The sequence below is a fragment of the Triticum dicoccoides genome, chromosome 5A (genome assembly GCF_002162155.2).
Source record: "Triticum dicoccoides isolate Atlit2015 ecotype Zavitan chromosome 5A, WEW_v2.0, whole genome shotgun sequence".
Classification (NCBI taxonomy): Eukaryota; Viridiplantae; Streptophyta; class Magnoliopsida; order Poales; family Poaceae; genus Triticum; species Triticum dicoccoides.
In genome coordinates, this window is record NC_041388.1 from 294,455,206 (window position 1) to 294,470,945 (window position 15,740).

Genomic DNA, 15,740 nt, shown 5'->3' on the forward strand with positions numbered 1-15,740 from the left:
CCCTCGTGGACATGGTGTGGCCCCCCTGACGTGGATCTTTCTTCCAATATTTTTTATAATTCCAAAAATAATCTCCATTGATTTTCAGGTCATTCCGAGAACTTTTATTTCTGCACAAAAATAACACCATGGCAATTCTGCTGAAAACAGCGTTAGTCCGAGTTAGTTCCATTCAAATCATGCAAGTTAGAGTCCAAAACAAGGGCACAAGTGTTTGGAAAAGTAGATACGACGGAGACGTATTAGTGGCCGCATAGCCAGGCGGATTCCAACGCAGCATGCAGAAGCGAAGACGCCCACGTCCAATCAACCACCACGCATCGACCGAGGCCGCAAGCTATTGGGGACCGCGGCGCTCCGCACTTGCCCCTTGGCTTCGCCTCGACGCCAAGCCCGAGCGTGCCTTAGGCCCGGGGACTACTGTCGGCATTCTGGGAATGGGGGTCCCCAGACTTGCCTGCCTGCGGCCCACGGCATGGCTCTGCGAGCGGGCCCGTATGGCCCATCTTCACCAGCAAGGACTCAAGACCCTCGCGAGGGGCCAAGCCTCACGAGACGGACGACACAAGACCTCCTCAAGAGCGACCTCACCAGGCCGGCTCGCGAGGGGCGGAGAGTTCAAGGCAAGGCAAACCTCGCGAGGTTCCAATGACGTGAGCCATGACGACCAAGGCTAGGCGGGCTCCAGCACGTAGAGTGTCCTTGTTTCCTCTTTGGTGCTAAGGAGGCAAGCGCAGACGCAGAGTACCGAGGCTTCAAGCCAAAGTTTCCATATCGGTGCAACGAGACCAAGACTAGAAGGACGACAAGAAGGAGGTCACCGTGGAGCCCAAGACAGCGTCTCCACCAAAGCCTTTGGCAGGCGAAGACCACTTTTGTCAGGATAAGCTGTACTAGCTGTCCCCTTTCAAATTGGCTGTTGTTGGCTCCCTTCCCGCTCAATATTTGGGGAGAGGACCAGGGCCTCTATAAATAGGATCAGCCACCATAGTAGGAGGGGGATCCGACGGATCGAGAGAGACCAGAACAACCACAAGTTCACCGAGCACAAGAACACCTCTCCTCAGGAGGCTGTTCTTCCCCTTATACTGTTCATCCTCATCCCAAGAGGCAACCCACCACACCACAATAGAGTAGGGTATTACACCACAACGGTGGCCCAAACCAGTATAAATCTTGTGTCCTTTGTGTTGCGAGTTCATCGAGTTAGTCCCTGAGATCTTAGCGAAGCTATGACGTGGATCGGTAGGGGGAGATCTTCGCACGCACCCCAGTGTTCGAACCTTCAGGGTTTTGCTGAAACCCGTGATCCGACATCGCGCGCCCACTTCAAGGCCACCGCGTCGTCGAGCTCCTCCTTGATGCCACCGGCGAGCCCTGCCTTCGTCTTCACGACGGCGTGCCCCGGCTCCGTCTTCACGGCGGCGAGCCCCGGCTCCGTCTTTGGCTTGACATAGTGCGGAGGAGCCGAGGAGGAGGCGCGCCTGCTGACGATGTCCTGGACTAGGGGGTACTCACCACGTTGTCGTCCGACCAGCTGGATCAGGCCGATGACCCCATGATGATTCACTAGTGGGCCACTTCGGGCAACCCATGCCAAATACAAGGAGGATTCCACAAAGACTTGGCGCAGAAGACAAGGACTCCTCTAAACCCTAGGCCTACGGTGCATATATAAACCAAGGCCAGGCTAGTCAATAGACAATCTCATATTCATTAGAACAATCTCGTGGTAGATACATGTAATCTGTACTACACCCATATGAATACAATCAAAGCATGACGTAGGGTTTTACCTCCATCAAGAGGGCGCGAACCTGGGTAAAATCTGTGTCCATGTTACCATCGCTCCAAGACGCCTAGCTTAGGACCCCTACTACGAGATACGTCGGATATAGAACTGACTTTGGTGCTTTCATTGAGAGTCTGCTCGCAGTCGCCACAGTGTGATGGGAATTCGGAGCGTCTCCCGCGCGATCTACGCATCGGAGCCGAGCTTTATGATCGATGTCGGCATCTCTGTCGCTGGCTCGACTGGTCACCTCAGCTGGACCGAGGACCGCGCTCCACGTCAGATCATCAAGATCAGATGGATAATTTCATCTTCATCAGCTCAAATCTCAACCGAGACCATGAAAAAGTCGTCCATGGAGCTTGGGGGCTCATCGTCAACATTGCCCTCGTGCGATCATGCAGTTTTTTCTGTACAATAGACTTGTTTTCGCTGCCACCGTCTCCTCGAAAGTCGTTTTGACGAACCCTTTGGTGGAATTGTGCGGAATTGAGTATACAACAACCCTATAAAATTTCGTCGCCTTCCGACGGAGAAAACTTCGGCGATCTATGATACACCAGAGGCCTGTCGAGTCTGGACGAGAATCTGGACGAGTTTAGAGTGTGGTCTCTAGAGCCTAGCTTGGAGGTTATTTGGAAGATCCAACCATTCATCTTCTGCTTAATTTCCATATCTACCACCTCTGAAAATTTCAGCTCGATCCGACCGTTCAAACTCCAGAAACCTTCCGATTAGAGCATCGCTTTTCGGATCTGTTTTCTGCGCGAAGACGAATCCGACCTGAGTTCATCTTTCTTCATGAACGGGGGATTGGACAATCTTTTTGGAAAAAATCTCTTTCTAGAGTATTGTGCATTGTTCTTAAACACGTGCTCATAAAATTTTAAGCCTTCTCTGAGGTATTCTTCACCATCACGCTGGTGTCAAACCAGTTCGGCAACATTGCTCCACGGCTGCCGACCTGCTATAGACACGTCGTAGCTTTGTTGAGCCGAGCTCAACTTCTTCGGATCATCATCTCGGCAGGCCGAACAAGAGTTCAGCATCATGAAGGATAAATCATCATCAACATCACCGCCCCATGGATTACACGAAGCGGGTACACCGGCATCGTTGCACGGTCACTTCATCAAGACAACATTGACCGCGTCGCAAGTCACGACCTGCGTTGGCATGGCCGCACTGTTGCTGTCAGATCACGGGTTCTGGCAAAACCCTTAAGGTTCGAACACTGGGGTGCACGCAAAGATATCCCCCCTACCGATCCACGTCCTATCTCGGCTAAGATCTTACGAACTAACTTGACGAACTCGCAACACAAAAGACACAAGATTTATACTATTTCGGGCCACCATTGTGGTGTAATACCCTACTCCAGTGTGGTGGTGGTGGATTGCCTCTCGGCTTGAGGATGAACAGTACAAAGGGAAGAACAGCCTCCTGAGGTTGGGGTGTTCTTGTGCTTGGCGAACTTGTGTGTGTTCCGGTCTCTCTTGATCTGACCCGATCGATCCATCCTCCTAGCTATGGTGGTGGCTAGTCCTATTTATAGAGGCCCTGGTCCTCCCCCCAAATATTGAGCGGGAAGGGAGCCAACAACGGCCAATTTGAAAGGGAACAACTAGTACATCTTATCCTGACAAAAGTGGTCTTCGTCTGCAAAAGGCTCTGGTGGTGACGCCGTCTTGGGGTCCATGGTGACCTCCTTCTTGTCGCCGTGCTGGTATTGGTCTCGTTGCACCGATATGGAAACATTTTCTTGATGCCTCGGTACTCCACGCCTGCGCTTGCCCGCTTAGCACCAAAGAGGAAACAAGGACACTGTGTGTGCCGGTGCCCGCCTGGTCTCGATCGTCATGGCTCACGTCATGAGAACCTCGCGAGGTTTTCCTGGCCTTGAACTCTCTGCCCCTCGTGAGCCAGCCTGGTGAGGCCGCTCTTGAGGAGGTCTTGTGTCGTCCACCTCGCGAGGCTTGGCCCCTCGTGAAGGTCTTGAATGCCTTGTTGATGAAGACGGTCGTACAGGCTTGCTAGCAAAGCCACGCCATGGGCCGCACGCAGGCAAGTCTGGGGACCCCCGTTCCTAGAATACCGACAGTAGCCCCCGGGCCCAAGGCGCGCTTGGGCTTGGCTTCGAGGCGAAGCTAGAGGTCAAGTGCGGAGTATCACGGGCCCCAATAGCCTGCAGCCTTGGTCGACGCGTGGCGGTTGATTGGACGTGGGCATCTCCGCTTCCCCATGCTGCCTCGGCAACTACTCGACTTGACAAGTCCCTGTGACATGCAAGGAAACCATCATTACCTGTGATCGTGGGGGGTGCTGGTTGGCCTTCTCCTGGTATAAATGGGAGGAGGGCAGAGCTCCCGTCGCCCATCTTTCCTCTGCCTCTCCCGCTTCTTCTCCTTCCTAGCTCCACTCCTTGCTTGTGCAGACATGGCACCGATCCGGAGGTTCTCGGCAGCAAAGAAGGGCAAGGCTCCCCTTACTGAGCCTGAGCTGCTCCCGCCGAAGAAGAAGAGGTCTCATCGTCGCGAGATGGTCGTGAGGCTGGTGGTGTCGTAGCCTTGGTATGAGAGGCAGCCTCCTGGGTACCCGCTGCCCTTATATGCTCATGCCGACGACTCCGGAGGGAGGAGTGGTGAGCGGTGTCGCCCGCACCAGGGCCGTGGTCACCGTGCCGCGGAGGCGCACACTGTCGCCCCAGGGGTCCATGCCACGGACTCTTCGCGCGAGTTCGTGCTGTAGGCGGCGATGCCCCCGAGCACCTGGATACGCCTCCCACAGTTCTTCACCGCCGAGATGCCGCCGAGGGGCCTTCACGAGCTTTGGCTGCAACACGACGACTGCGACGCCCCAGCGACTGGAGTGGAGATTGGAGCCGTTGCCTCCGGGAATATCTTCATGACCCAAGGCTGGGGCGAGATTGCCCGAGTCTGCCATGCGGAGGGCGCCCTCGCGGTCCACTTTGAGTACGACTGCGCCTCTGTGTTGTTCTTCAAGGTCTTCGACGTGGAAGGCCACCACCTGGAGTGCTGCCCTAAAGGAGGTCGCCAGGACGACACTGCGACGGGCACTGGGCCCGCCGCAGGCCTCACCTGCCGCTCCTCCAGCGATAGCGGCGACTCCTGGTGGTCCAGCGACTCTCCTGAGCTCTTGGAGTCTCCGGAGACAAGCGATGATAGCTACGTGCCCCCGAGCTCCCGCCGAGCCTAGAGCAGGGCTGCGGCGTCCAGCTGCCGTCGCCGCTGATCTGGATGGGGTTGGCGCCGGCCTCTCGCGGCCCACTGCTGATGATGGCGTCGGCGACATTGGATGCGTGTAGATAGAACTCCTAGGAATTCCTTCCCTTTTGTTCCCTGCGAGGAATCAAGAAATGAACCCCGTGGGGGCATGTAAAGCATATGTAATGCATTTTGTCAATATAGCCCTCATTATGAAGATTTGTGTGCACATATCCTGCCGAGGCTCAGCCTCCCCTTTCCAATCCTGCAACAGCTTGGTGCTCTACGCTGACAGGTCCCGGTCCCCATGCAGGCTGCACCGTCACTGGTATGCCAGGTCGTGTGTCGTGGTCAAGGCTAGGAGGTGAGCGGCCCGAGGTCCAGTAAGAGCTCCTGAGGCGCAATGCTCAAGAGGTCCCCTTTAGCACGCAAGCAGCTGTCTTAGGATGGAAAGGAAGAAAACATTGCCGCAGTAGGGCAGCGTAGGGAGTGAGTGAGGGTCTCGTGCCGTAGCGACTGGTGGATCCAGAGCGAGAACTTATCTTGGTTGTCCAGGGTCGGCTCCTCGAGTCATGCCAGACTCACACGTCGGTCGCCGTAGTGTAGCTAGGTCAGGCCCGTGCGGGTCTCCCCCTCCCCTCCATATTCTTCTTGGTTCTCTGCGTCCTTAGGTCCCGGCCCTCGAGAGAGCTCAGCCGCCACTGGTATGCCAGGTTGTGTGCCATGGACAAGGCCAGGGGGTAAGGGCTGGAGAGCCAGTAAGAGCTCCTGAGGCGCGATGCTTAGGATCCCCCCTTTTAACGCGCAAGTGAATCGCATGAAAGAAGAGGGAGAGTCCGCGGTACCACCTGCTGTGGCCCTCAGGAAGTTCCTGCAAGTTAGTGCGAGGAAGGGCACCTGTCGCCGTGGTGATTGCTAGTTCGCTTCTAGTGCATGAGAGGGGACTCCCTACTGTGGAGAGCCCCCGGGGCGTGTACAGCCCCGCCCTGACACGTGGCTTGCACGGCAGGGTCAGACGAGGTGTGTCTAGACACTCGTGAGCCAGCATGGGACTCACGAGGCCCTACCTCAAGGCGGGTTGCGCCTGGTATTGGTTCTTGTTCGCTGTCTTGGTCCTACGAGATGGTTAGACAACGCGGAGGGTCCTGAAGAAAGACGGACGGCGTGCGGCTCCCATGGTGGGCGACAATCAAGCAGGTGATAGTCATAGATAGATTAAGCATGGAAAGCATACTGGCTTAAGTAAATGCAGGGAAGATGCATGCCACTGGGTCCGGCCCGAGCGGCTTGGGGATGATGCAGCCCGAGGGGCGCCCCCAACAAGGAAAGCTAAAGACATAAAAAGGGATACATGCCACAGGGACGGACCCACGCGGCCTGGAATGATGCAGCCCTGGGGGCGCTCCCAGCTGAATGAACTTGGAAAATGTCACCTGGTTCTATTGATGAAGGAGAGTTGGGGCAGCTGAAGGTATGCGGCGAAGGGGCTACTCCTCATGAGCCACTGGGGCCCTAAGCCTCGGGAGGCTCTTGGGGTCCAGGGGGTTCCTTGAGGACCGTCTTCATCTCTGTCAGCACAGCGTGGTGCCTGGCCTCCTGAGCCGCCAGGATGCTCCGCAGGTTGCGCTGATAGGCGGTCGCCACGCTCGGCAGACCCAAAGGTATGCGAACGTAGCTGTGCAGTGGGCCCTCACAACGTCCCACGCGCGAAGGCCAGAAAAGCTCCTGAGAGGCGGCCCGGTTGAGCCCTGGGACGTCGATGCAGACGCGCAGCCCGGCATCCTTGCCTGGATGGGGAGCTGCACCTGGTGAGCCGGCCACCGTGCATGGCCCTTGCGTCTTGTAGTTCCTGAGTGGTCTTGGTGATGAACTCCTGAATGGTGGGCACTCCTTGCCCTGTGTTCTCCTGAGGGAAACGTGCCGCGAAGCACGCCTCCAAGTGGTGCCCAAGCGCCTCCCTCGTGATGCTGGCAAAGTCTGAGGCCCTCCAGAAGAGAGCCCCCGAGCCCTGCCCGAGAGGGGCGCTGGGCGCGCTTTCCTATGCGATGGAGGGAGGCGCCCCGGGCGCTGGCGCCGATCCTGACGAGGCACCGCTTGCCTGAGGCTCTACATGGCGCAACTGCTTCTTCTTGGGGGTGGCCTCAGGAGGGCGCTCACCCTGGCCGTCGGGGTCGTCGATTGCTGCAGCTTGGAAGGCACACTCGAGGGAGCACACCGCGTCTTTTTCCTCGCACGGGACTGTGATGATTCCGCCGCTTCCCGGCATCTTGAGGACATTGTAGCCGTGATGGGTCACCGCCATGAACTTGGCCAGGGCTGGATACCCGAGGATGGCGTTGTATGGCAGGCGGATGTAGGCGACATCAAAGTCGATGAGTTCGGTGCGGTAGTTGTTGCGTTCTCCGAAGGTAACGGGGAGGCGGACCTGCCCGATCGGGGTAGTAGAGCCATCGATCACTCCTGAAAAAGGCTTTGTAGGCTGGAGCTGGTCATATGGCACTTGGAGGTTGTCAAACGTGTCGATGGACATGACATTAAGCCCTGCACCGCCGTCGATGAGGGTCTTAGTAACTTGCACGTTACTGATGATTGGTGAACAAAGCATTGGGAGGACGCCTACAGTTGCTGCGCACTTGAGCTGATCTGTCGAATTAAACATGATGGGGCATCTGGACCATCTGAGCGGGCGTGTGGCCTCGAGCTTGGGGAGGACTGCATTCACTTCGTGAGCAAACTGTTTGAAGATACGCTATGAGGCTGGGGTTTGAGCTTCGCCCAAGATGCAAGCGATAGCGCGCGGCTCCTGGAAGCCCCCTGCCCCCTCGTCTTGATGGTGGTCATCATTCCTTCTGGGCGGTGATGGTAGTGGAGGAAGGCCAGCGTTGCCTTGAGGACGATCCTCACGAGGCTGGTCCCTCCAAGCGCCCTCGCGAGGCTGATCCTACCAGCAGTCCTCACGAGGTCGGTCGTGCCACTCCTGACGCGGGTCGCGGTCGTCCCAACATCTGCCACCACATCCTCCTCCTTGGCCGTAGCCCCGGTTGCTGCGCTCGGGGCGTCGACCGAAGCGTCCTTCTCGAATGGCTCTGAGCTCTTGACAGTCGCTGGTGTTGTGGATATGCAAGTTATGGAAGGCGCAGAATGGTCGGCTTCTCTTGGATGACTCGGGCTGGTCTCTACCGCGCTTGGTGTCTGGGTCCGCCGCGAGCACGACCAGTCCTTTGCGCTTCACGTCCTTGGCCTTGGTCTTCTTCTCCTCTGGGTCCGCAGCAGGGAGCTTGAGGAGGGAGAGGCGCCCCTCCTCAGATCTTGCACACTTGGTTGCGATGTTGAATAGCTCCAAGGTCGTGCACATCTCCTCATGGATGGCGAGCTCCTCCTTCATCTTGACGTCGCAGGCGCCGTCAGAGAACGCTGAGATGATGGCCTCGTCGGTCACCTCGGGGATCTTGATTCGCGCGCTGTTGAAGCGCTGGATGTACTTCTGCAGGGTCTCTCCTGGTTGTTGCTTGATGCGGCGCAGGTCACCCGCGACTGGGGGCAGTGGCGAGTGCCCTGGAAGCTGGCGATCAAGCGGTTGCACATCTCGTCCCAGGAGGAAGTCGAGCCTAGAGGCAGGTTCAGGAGCCAGGTGTGGGCGCCATCCTTGAGAGCCATGGGAAACCAGTTCGCCATGACTTTCTCGTCGCCGTAGCCCACCTCGATGCTCAGCTCATAGAGCTGCAGGAACTCCGCGGGGTCAGGGGTGCCGTCGTAGCGAGGAGGCAGATCTGGCTTGAACTTGCCCGGCCAGGCGACGCTAGGCAGCTCGGGGGTGAAGGCGCGATAGCCGGCCGGGGTCACCGAGGCCCGCCTTGGAGGTGGAACTTGGTCTTGGCGCCCACACGCCGCTACGGCAAGCGGCAAGGCCGGCCTTGCCGTAGCAAACGATCTTGGCATGGTGGTGCGAGGAGTGGCGGAGCGTCCGCTTGCGGTCGAGGGACTTCTTGACAGCTTCTTTCTTCACGCGTGGGCGCCGGACGCGGTGAGTCACGCCGTGGATCCGCGCGCCTTGGTGCTAAGGCGCTGTCTTGGTGCAAAGGTGGTGGAGGTGCTTCGTGAGTTGCGTCACCCGTGGCTGGTGGAGGGCGAGGCAGAGAGTGGGACGGCGTAGGGGAGCCCCCTGCGGCGCGGACAAGCTCGGCGATGCGGTCAAGCCAGTCCTCGTAGAGGTTTTCGACTGGGCGGTAGTGCAGGAGCTCGTGCGCCATGAGGAGCGCGGCCCGTGCGTCCGTGGGAACGCGACGAGCGTGAGACAACGAACCAGCGGGAGTCAGTGATGGAGTGGCGGTGCGGCCGTCCGGTCGCACCGAGGGGTGCAGCGAGGATGCTTGCTGCTCATTCCCCGCCGGGCCAGTGGCGGCAGGCGACGGAGAGCGATGGGGTGGCCCGCCGATAGGGGCGGTCTGAGCGGCGCGGGTGGCGAGGGCAGCCCGGCGCTTGGCGCGGGCGCGTCGTGTGTTCGCCATGGAGACGATGAAGCGACGTGACCCGAAGCGACGGAAGTGAAGCTTCGGCGCACCCCTATCTGGCACGCCAAATGTCGGATCACGGGTTCCGGCAAAACCCTTAAGGTTCGAACACTGGGGTGCGCACGAAGATCTCCCTCCTGCTGATCCACGTCCTAGCTCGGCTAAGATCTTACGGACTAACTTGACGAACTCGCAACACAAAAGACATAAGATTTATACTGTTTCGGGCCACTGTTGTGGTGTAATACCCTACTCCAGTGTGGTGGTGGTGGATTGCCTCTCGGGCTGAGGATGAACAGTACAAAGGGAAGAACAACCTCCTGAGGTTGGGGTGTTCTTGTGCTTGGCGAACTTGTGTGTGTTCTGGTCTCTCTTGATCTGACCCGATCGATCCACCCCCTAGCTATGGTGGTGGCTAGTCCTATTTATAGAGGCCATGGTCCTTCCCTCAAATATTGAGCAGGAAGGGAGCCAACAACGGCCAATTTGAAAGGGGACAGCTAGTACAGCTTATCCTGACAAAAGTGGTCTTCGCCTACAAAAGACTCTGGTGGTGACGCCGTCTTGGGCTCCACGATGACCTCCGTCTTGCAGTCCTGCTGGTCTTGGCCTTGTTGCACTGATATGGAAACCTTTGCTTGATGCCTCGGTACTCCGCGCCTGCGCTTGCCCCCTTAGCACCAAAGATGAAATAAGGACGCTGCGCGCGCTGGCGCCCGCCTGGCACCCGCCTGGTCTTGATTGTCATGGCTCACGTCACGAGAACCTTGTGAGGATTTCCTGGCCTTGAATTCTCCGCCCCTCGTGAGGCAGCCTGGTGAGGCCGCTCCTGAGGAGGTCTTGTGTCGTCTGCCTCGCGAGGCTTGGCCCCTCGCGAAGGTCTTGAATGCCTTGTTGATGAAGATGGGCCGTACATGCCTGCTAGCAAAGCCACGCCATGGGCCGCAGGCAGGCAAGTCTAGGGACCCCCGTTCCCAGAACGCCGACAGTTGCTTCTTCAAGATGATGTCCATCACGCTGAACTGCTTCAATACCTCAGCTGACATGGCAGCTGCAATGTCTCCTTACCGACCCGTTCCATCACCTCGGCTACACCGGGGGCTTCACCATCTCTTCATAAACCTACTCCGGAGACTTCGGTGTCACCAGCCGACCAGCTTCATCACGTTAGCTGGACCACGGGCTTTGCCTCGGCAAGCCAACCTTTGCCAGCATCGCCATGCCGTCGCTTCATGGGTGTGTGGATCGAGTCCCAATTTTGGGAGTAACCTTTCTTCACATTGCTACAACAGATAAACCAGGTGCTATTAATCCTAGTAATTTTATCTTGCTTAGGTTTACTTTTTCCAAGGAATTATTACTCTGATTTGTTCCACCACCTCTACACAGGCCTGTTATGGCCGCATTAACGATGGTTGTGTGATGGTTTGGTTAGCTTCCCGTCCGCAGTTCGGCAAACGCCTCATCGGGGACTCGGACCGCCCTATGAATACAAGCTTTGTCACGCCAGCGCCCTGCACTGACATTGGCTTCGAAGCCGGGCCACATCTCTTTAAAAAAATATTTTTCGTAAATTAATTATGCGAGGTTTTTCTTATACATTTATATTATTATTTTTTGGACTGCACTGTTTTACATGTGTAGGTAATCGACTTCGACTATGCCACGCGGTCACTTCGGCAAGCCGATGCCGTCGTCCCAATAATTGGCGTAAATCGGCTCACGTGATCACCTTGTTGGTCGAATTGCCATACCGACATGTTTGGTTGCCTCGGTCACTTCGGCATCGCTGACAGAGCTCTACCTCATCGAGTGTTCGGCACACGGACCATATTTCTTTTATTACTCGCTCTGCATAAATTATTAATTATGCAACGATTATTATTATTATTATTACTATTATCTTCGGCTTGCACTATTTTCTGTGCATAGGTAAATGATCCGGGTTGGGCAGCGCTGTCACCTCGGCGTACCGACGTACCACGTCACCTCGGCTGGACCGGGGCTTCATCATCACGTCGTTAACCTACACCACGGACTTTATCGTCATACTGTCGGCCTGCTCTGTCGCCTCAGTCGAACTGGAAGTTCCACCCCGCCACATTAGTCGTGCTATGTCGCCACTTCGGAGTGCCGAGCTCTTCGCTCCGCCACCTCAGGACCGGCATGGGGGCTGGCACCTCGTCCCGCCGTAAGCTCGGGCCGCGTATCGACACCGAGCACATTAACCAGCTAAGTCGCTTCCATGTTCATTTTTTTAATTCTTGTTCGGTTCGACCAAACATTATATTTATGCTAAAATATGTTTGTCAAAAACAAGGTTAGTTAAAAACCACTTTTCTTTGCCCATGTTAACCGGGGCTCTTAAATTTATATGAGCCATTTTATAATAAATGTTCTTCTAAGTCATTGCAAAGTCTTTTTCTACCACTCCTTTCTTGACTCGAGTGTGTGGTCAATAGCCGGATAGCATGTTTTCTCTCTAATGTCGTTCGAGTTTAGTTCACTAAACTGGCTTAACAAGCAGTACTCCGCCTTCGGGATAGGAGGTTGCATCCATAGGCTGACCCTCTTGAAGTCTTGAGATCGGATGTGCCATATTAATGCACGACAGAGGCACAAAAGTAAGACCAATTTTCGGATTGGCACCAAATGACTTGATTTAGTTCGGGCGTAAAATTTTTATTGAAGTTTTTTGGTTTTCCAAGCCTATGGCACTTTTAAACTATTTGTGTGTTTTCAGCATAAGTCTCGCAGTGGAACGCCGGACACCTTTAGAGATGCGGCAAAAACATTCTCGGATATTGCTATATATGCATCGGTTTTGAATTGTGTCTTTGGTCAATAGTTGGGTTGCCCAGCTCCTGTGCATGCCTCATATGTCCCGCTTTGTTCGCTAGGTGTGCAAAGGGAGAACCACTGCGATTGTGCTTCCAGCTCGAATGATTAAGCATCTCAGTGGAGAAAGCCGAAAACTGACTGTCACAATGGGCGTAAACTGGTCAGCGATCCGATGACGGTGTCAAACTATAGATCAATACCGATTACCCTGTGATAAACGATGGGCCTTTCATAACATTGGCTGAAATGTTAATGGCTAGACTTCGGTCGGTGCCGAACACTAACTGGGGGCTCGTAGCTAGCTTCCCTAGTTTAAAGCTCCTATGACTAAGTGAAAGTTATAAAGCCCGCATATCTGATTCCCTTGTTTTCCACTAACACAACCGCCTTCGGACACCGAGACGCCGGCTAAGGGATGTTTTGTTATTGCGAAAACACCCTGCATAGCATCTACAAGGGGGTGGAAGCCGACGATGGGCCACTTTCAACTGATAAACAGTCGCAACAAAGTCAAAATAAACATATCATCAGCGTTTGTATTTAATGTATGAGGGCTGCCTTCCGTAATCATCGTTATAAAGCCATAAATATACATCAATTTGACTTAAGATTTTGGCTCCTGTGCTTACCCCTACGTTCCCGATTGTTTGGCTAGGCGGTAAAGGGAGCACCTCTGTGATTGTTACTACTGGGTCATCCGAGTTAGTACCTCAGACTGGATGAAGCCGAAAGCTAGCGATCTTAAAGGATACAATTGGTCGGCAACGACGGAAGTGAAAATTTAGGTTCGTTAAAGACCACATAGTTCGGGAACTTTCCCCGAACTAAATCCTCAATATTTTTCTCCCGCATTGATCGGAGGTGAGGTTTCATGATCATGGTCGGCATGACAACCCAAAGAAAGGAACTGATAGCGGGACTATTTTCTTTGGAAGATGTTTTTTACATTACATAGTAATATAACATTCTCTCCGCATACCTTTGTTTATAAAACCGTATGGCCGGATTGCCTTGCTTGTCGTAAATCTTTTCCCTCATAAAGGCTTTATAAAGTGGGACAGACACTCCCTGGCTACTGGCCGAGGAGGTTGAAGCCGATGGTCAGTCAACAAAGTTTTGTACAGTGCGGATCCGAGCATGAATGATGTAGAGTACTTGGATACATATAATCATCACACGTAATTTGTGATTTTACTCCGGATACCGATTCTAAATTCGGCCACCCGTGCCCGCATTAAGGCTCGGGGGCTACTAGGCTTCGGGATTATCATTTACTAATATTAAGGGGCACATCGATCCCCTGATTTAGTATTGCCACCCGACCAGTGTCTCGGGGGCTATTGCATTTCCTATTCAATGCAGAAAATTCAAAGTGCTCAGTGTTCGGCTTGACCGAACTATGGGCAAACGTGTCTTTGGACAACAATAGGTGCCATTTGGAACCTATCCGACATCAAGCTAATACATTATGGTGACTTCTCGAGATCCTCTCTCAAGGGCCTGTCCGCCGATCATTATCTTCTCTAAAATATTACACCGCGTTTCTATTCCAACATATGCTGTCGAGTTAGGATTTGATCCTTAGGCCGATTTCTTGAATCGACATGGATCTCACGGGCTACTGGCATCAACGGTTTCATGTTTTTCTTCAGGTGCATTTCGGGTTTTAGACCGACACACACCTTGAGGGCTACTGGTTATATATCTCGGCAAAGAGTAAATTGCACCAATCAAGAAAAATATATCTGCAAAAAATCAGCCCAAGCCTGAGGTGGTGCATCACCTCGGAAGCAGTCCGGCATAAAGCTCAGATACAAGTGGCTGGCTCCGTAGAGGACATTTCCAGCATTAAGCTCGGATGAACTCATTCAAACCTTTTCAAGCCAAGGTGATCTATGACATCTCGGATATAGTCCGGCGTTGGAGCTCGGATACAGTCCGACGTTGGAGCTCGGATATAGTCCGACATTGGAGCTCGGATACAGTCTGACGTTGGTGCTCGACTGCAAAAGATACCTTGAATGCAGTCCGACATTGGAGCTCGGATGCAAGAGGACACCGCCGCACGGGAACAACACGGGAACAACTTCAAACCCGAGATATGGCGTAAAAAATAACAAGGCATTGATAAAGGCCGAGAATTTAAAGGGGCTCCTCGGATACCCGACGTGTAAACTCTTCGGATTTACTTCGGCGATCCTCAAGATCGAAGATGAGAAGATTTGTTGAACCACTTTTCAAGACCGACGACCGAAGATGCAGAAAAGTTCGGAAGAATTGAGGAGTGTCCCCAACTTGAAGACCGATTCAGGGGGCTACTGACGGTGTCCTGGACTAGGGGGTACTCACCACATCGTCTCCCGACCAGCTGGATCGGGCCGAGGACCCCACAATGATTCACTAATGGGCCACTTCGGGCAGCCCATGCCGAATACAAGGAGGATTCTACAAAGACTTGGCGCACAAGACAAGGACTCCTCTAAACCCTAGGCCTACGGTGCATATATAAACCGAGGGCAGGCTAGTCAATAGACAATCTCATATTCATTAGAAAAATCTCGTGGTAGATACATGCACTCTATACTACACCTATATGAATACAATCAAAGGAGGACATAGGGTTTTACCTTCATCAAGAGGGTCCGAACCTGGGTAAAATCTGTGTCCATGTTACCATCGCTCCAAGACGCCTAGCTTAGGACCCCTACTACGAGATACACCGGATATTGAACCGACACCTGCCGTCCTCATTGATGATGATGCCGGTGTTGCGGGTGCGCCGGCCGAGCGGCTTCTCCGCTGCGGGCTCGGCCTTGACGTCGAACACCGCCGGCGAGTTGGAGGAATGGGAAGAGGAGTGTGAGGAGGAGTGAGAGGAGGAGCCGAACCTCCTGGGCATCCATTGCCCGACGCTCCAGCGGGGGACCGGGGCGGCCGCCGCGGCAGGGTATGCCAGCGGCGGGTCAGTGCCGTCCTCGAGGTGCTGGAGCACCTCATGGAGCGTGCGGCCGGGGGTGCCCCACCATACGTGGCAGCCGTCGCTGTTCTTGATGCCCCCACCACCGGCGTCCCGTTCTGGACACCAGCCGCTGCGCCTGCCGGCACTGGAAGTACGCCGCCCACGACACGTGGTTGTCGGTGGCGTACTGGGGGAGGGCGCGCTGCTCCTTCGTGAGGGACGCCCGCACGTGGTCGACCTCGGCAGCGAAGATGGCGGGGAGCGCACCGACGTCGGGCACCAGGGGAATGGGGACGCCCCCGTTGCTGAGCCTCCACCCCGTCGGCCCGGCGCGCATGTCCTGTGGCGCCGGGATGTTCACCTCGAAGAAGAGGTAGGCCTCCCACTCGTGGAGCGAGCGGCGGTCGAAGCCG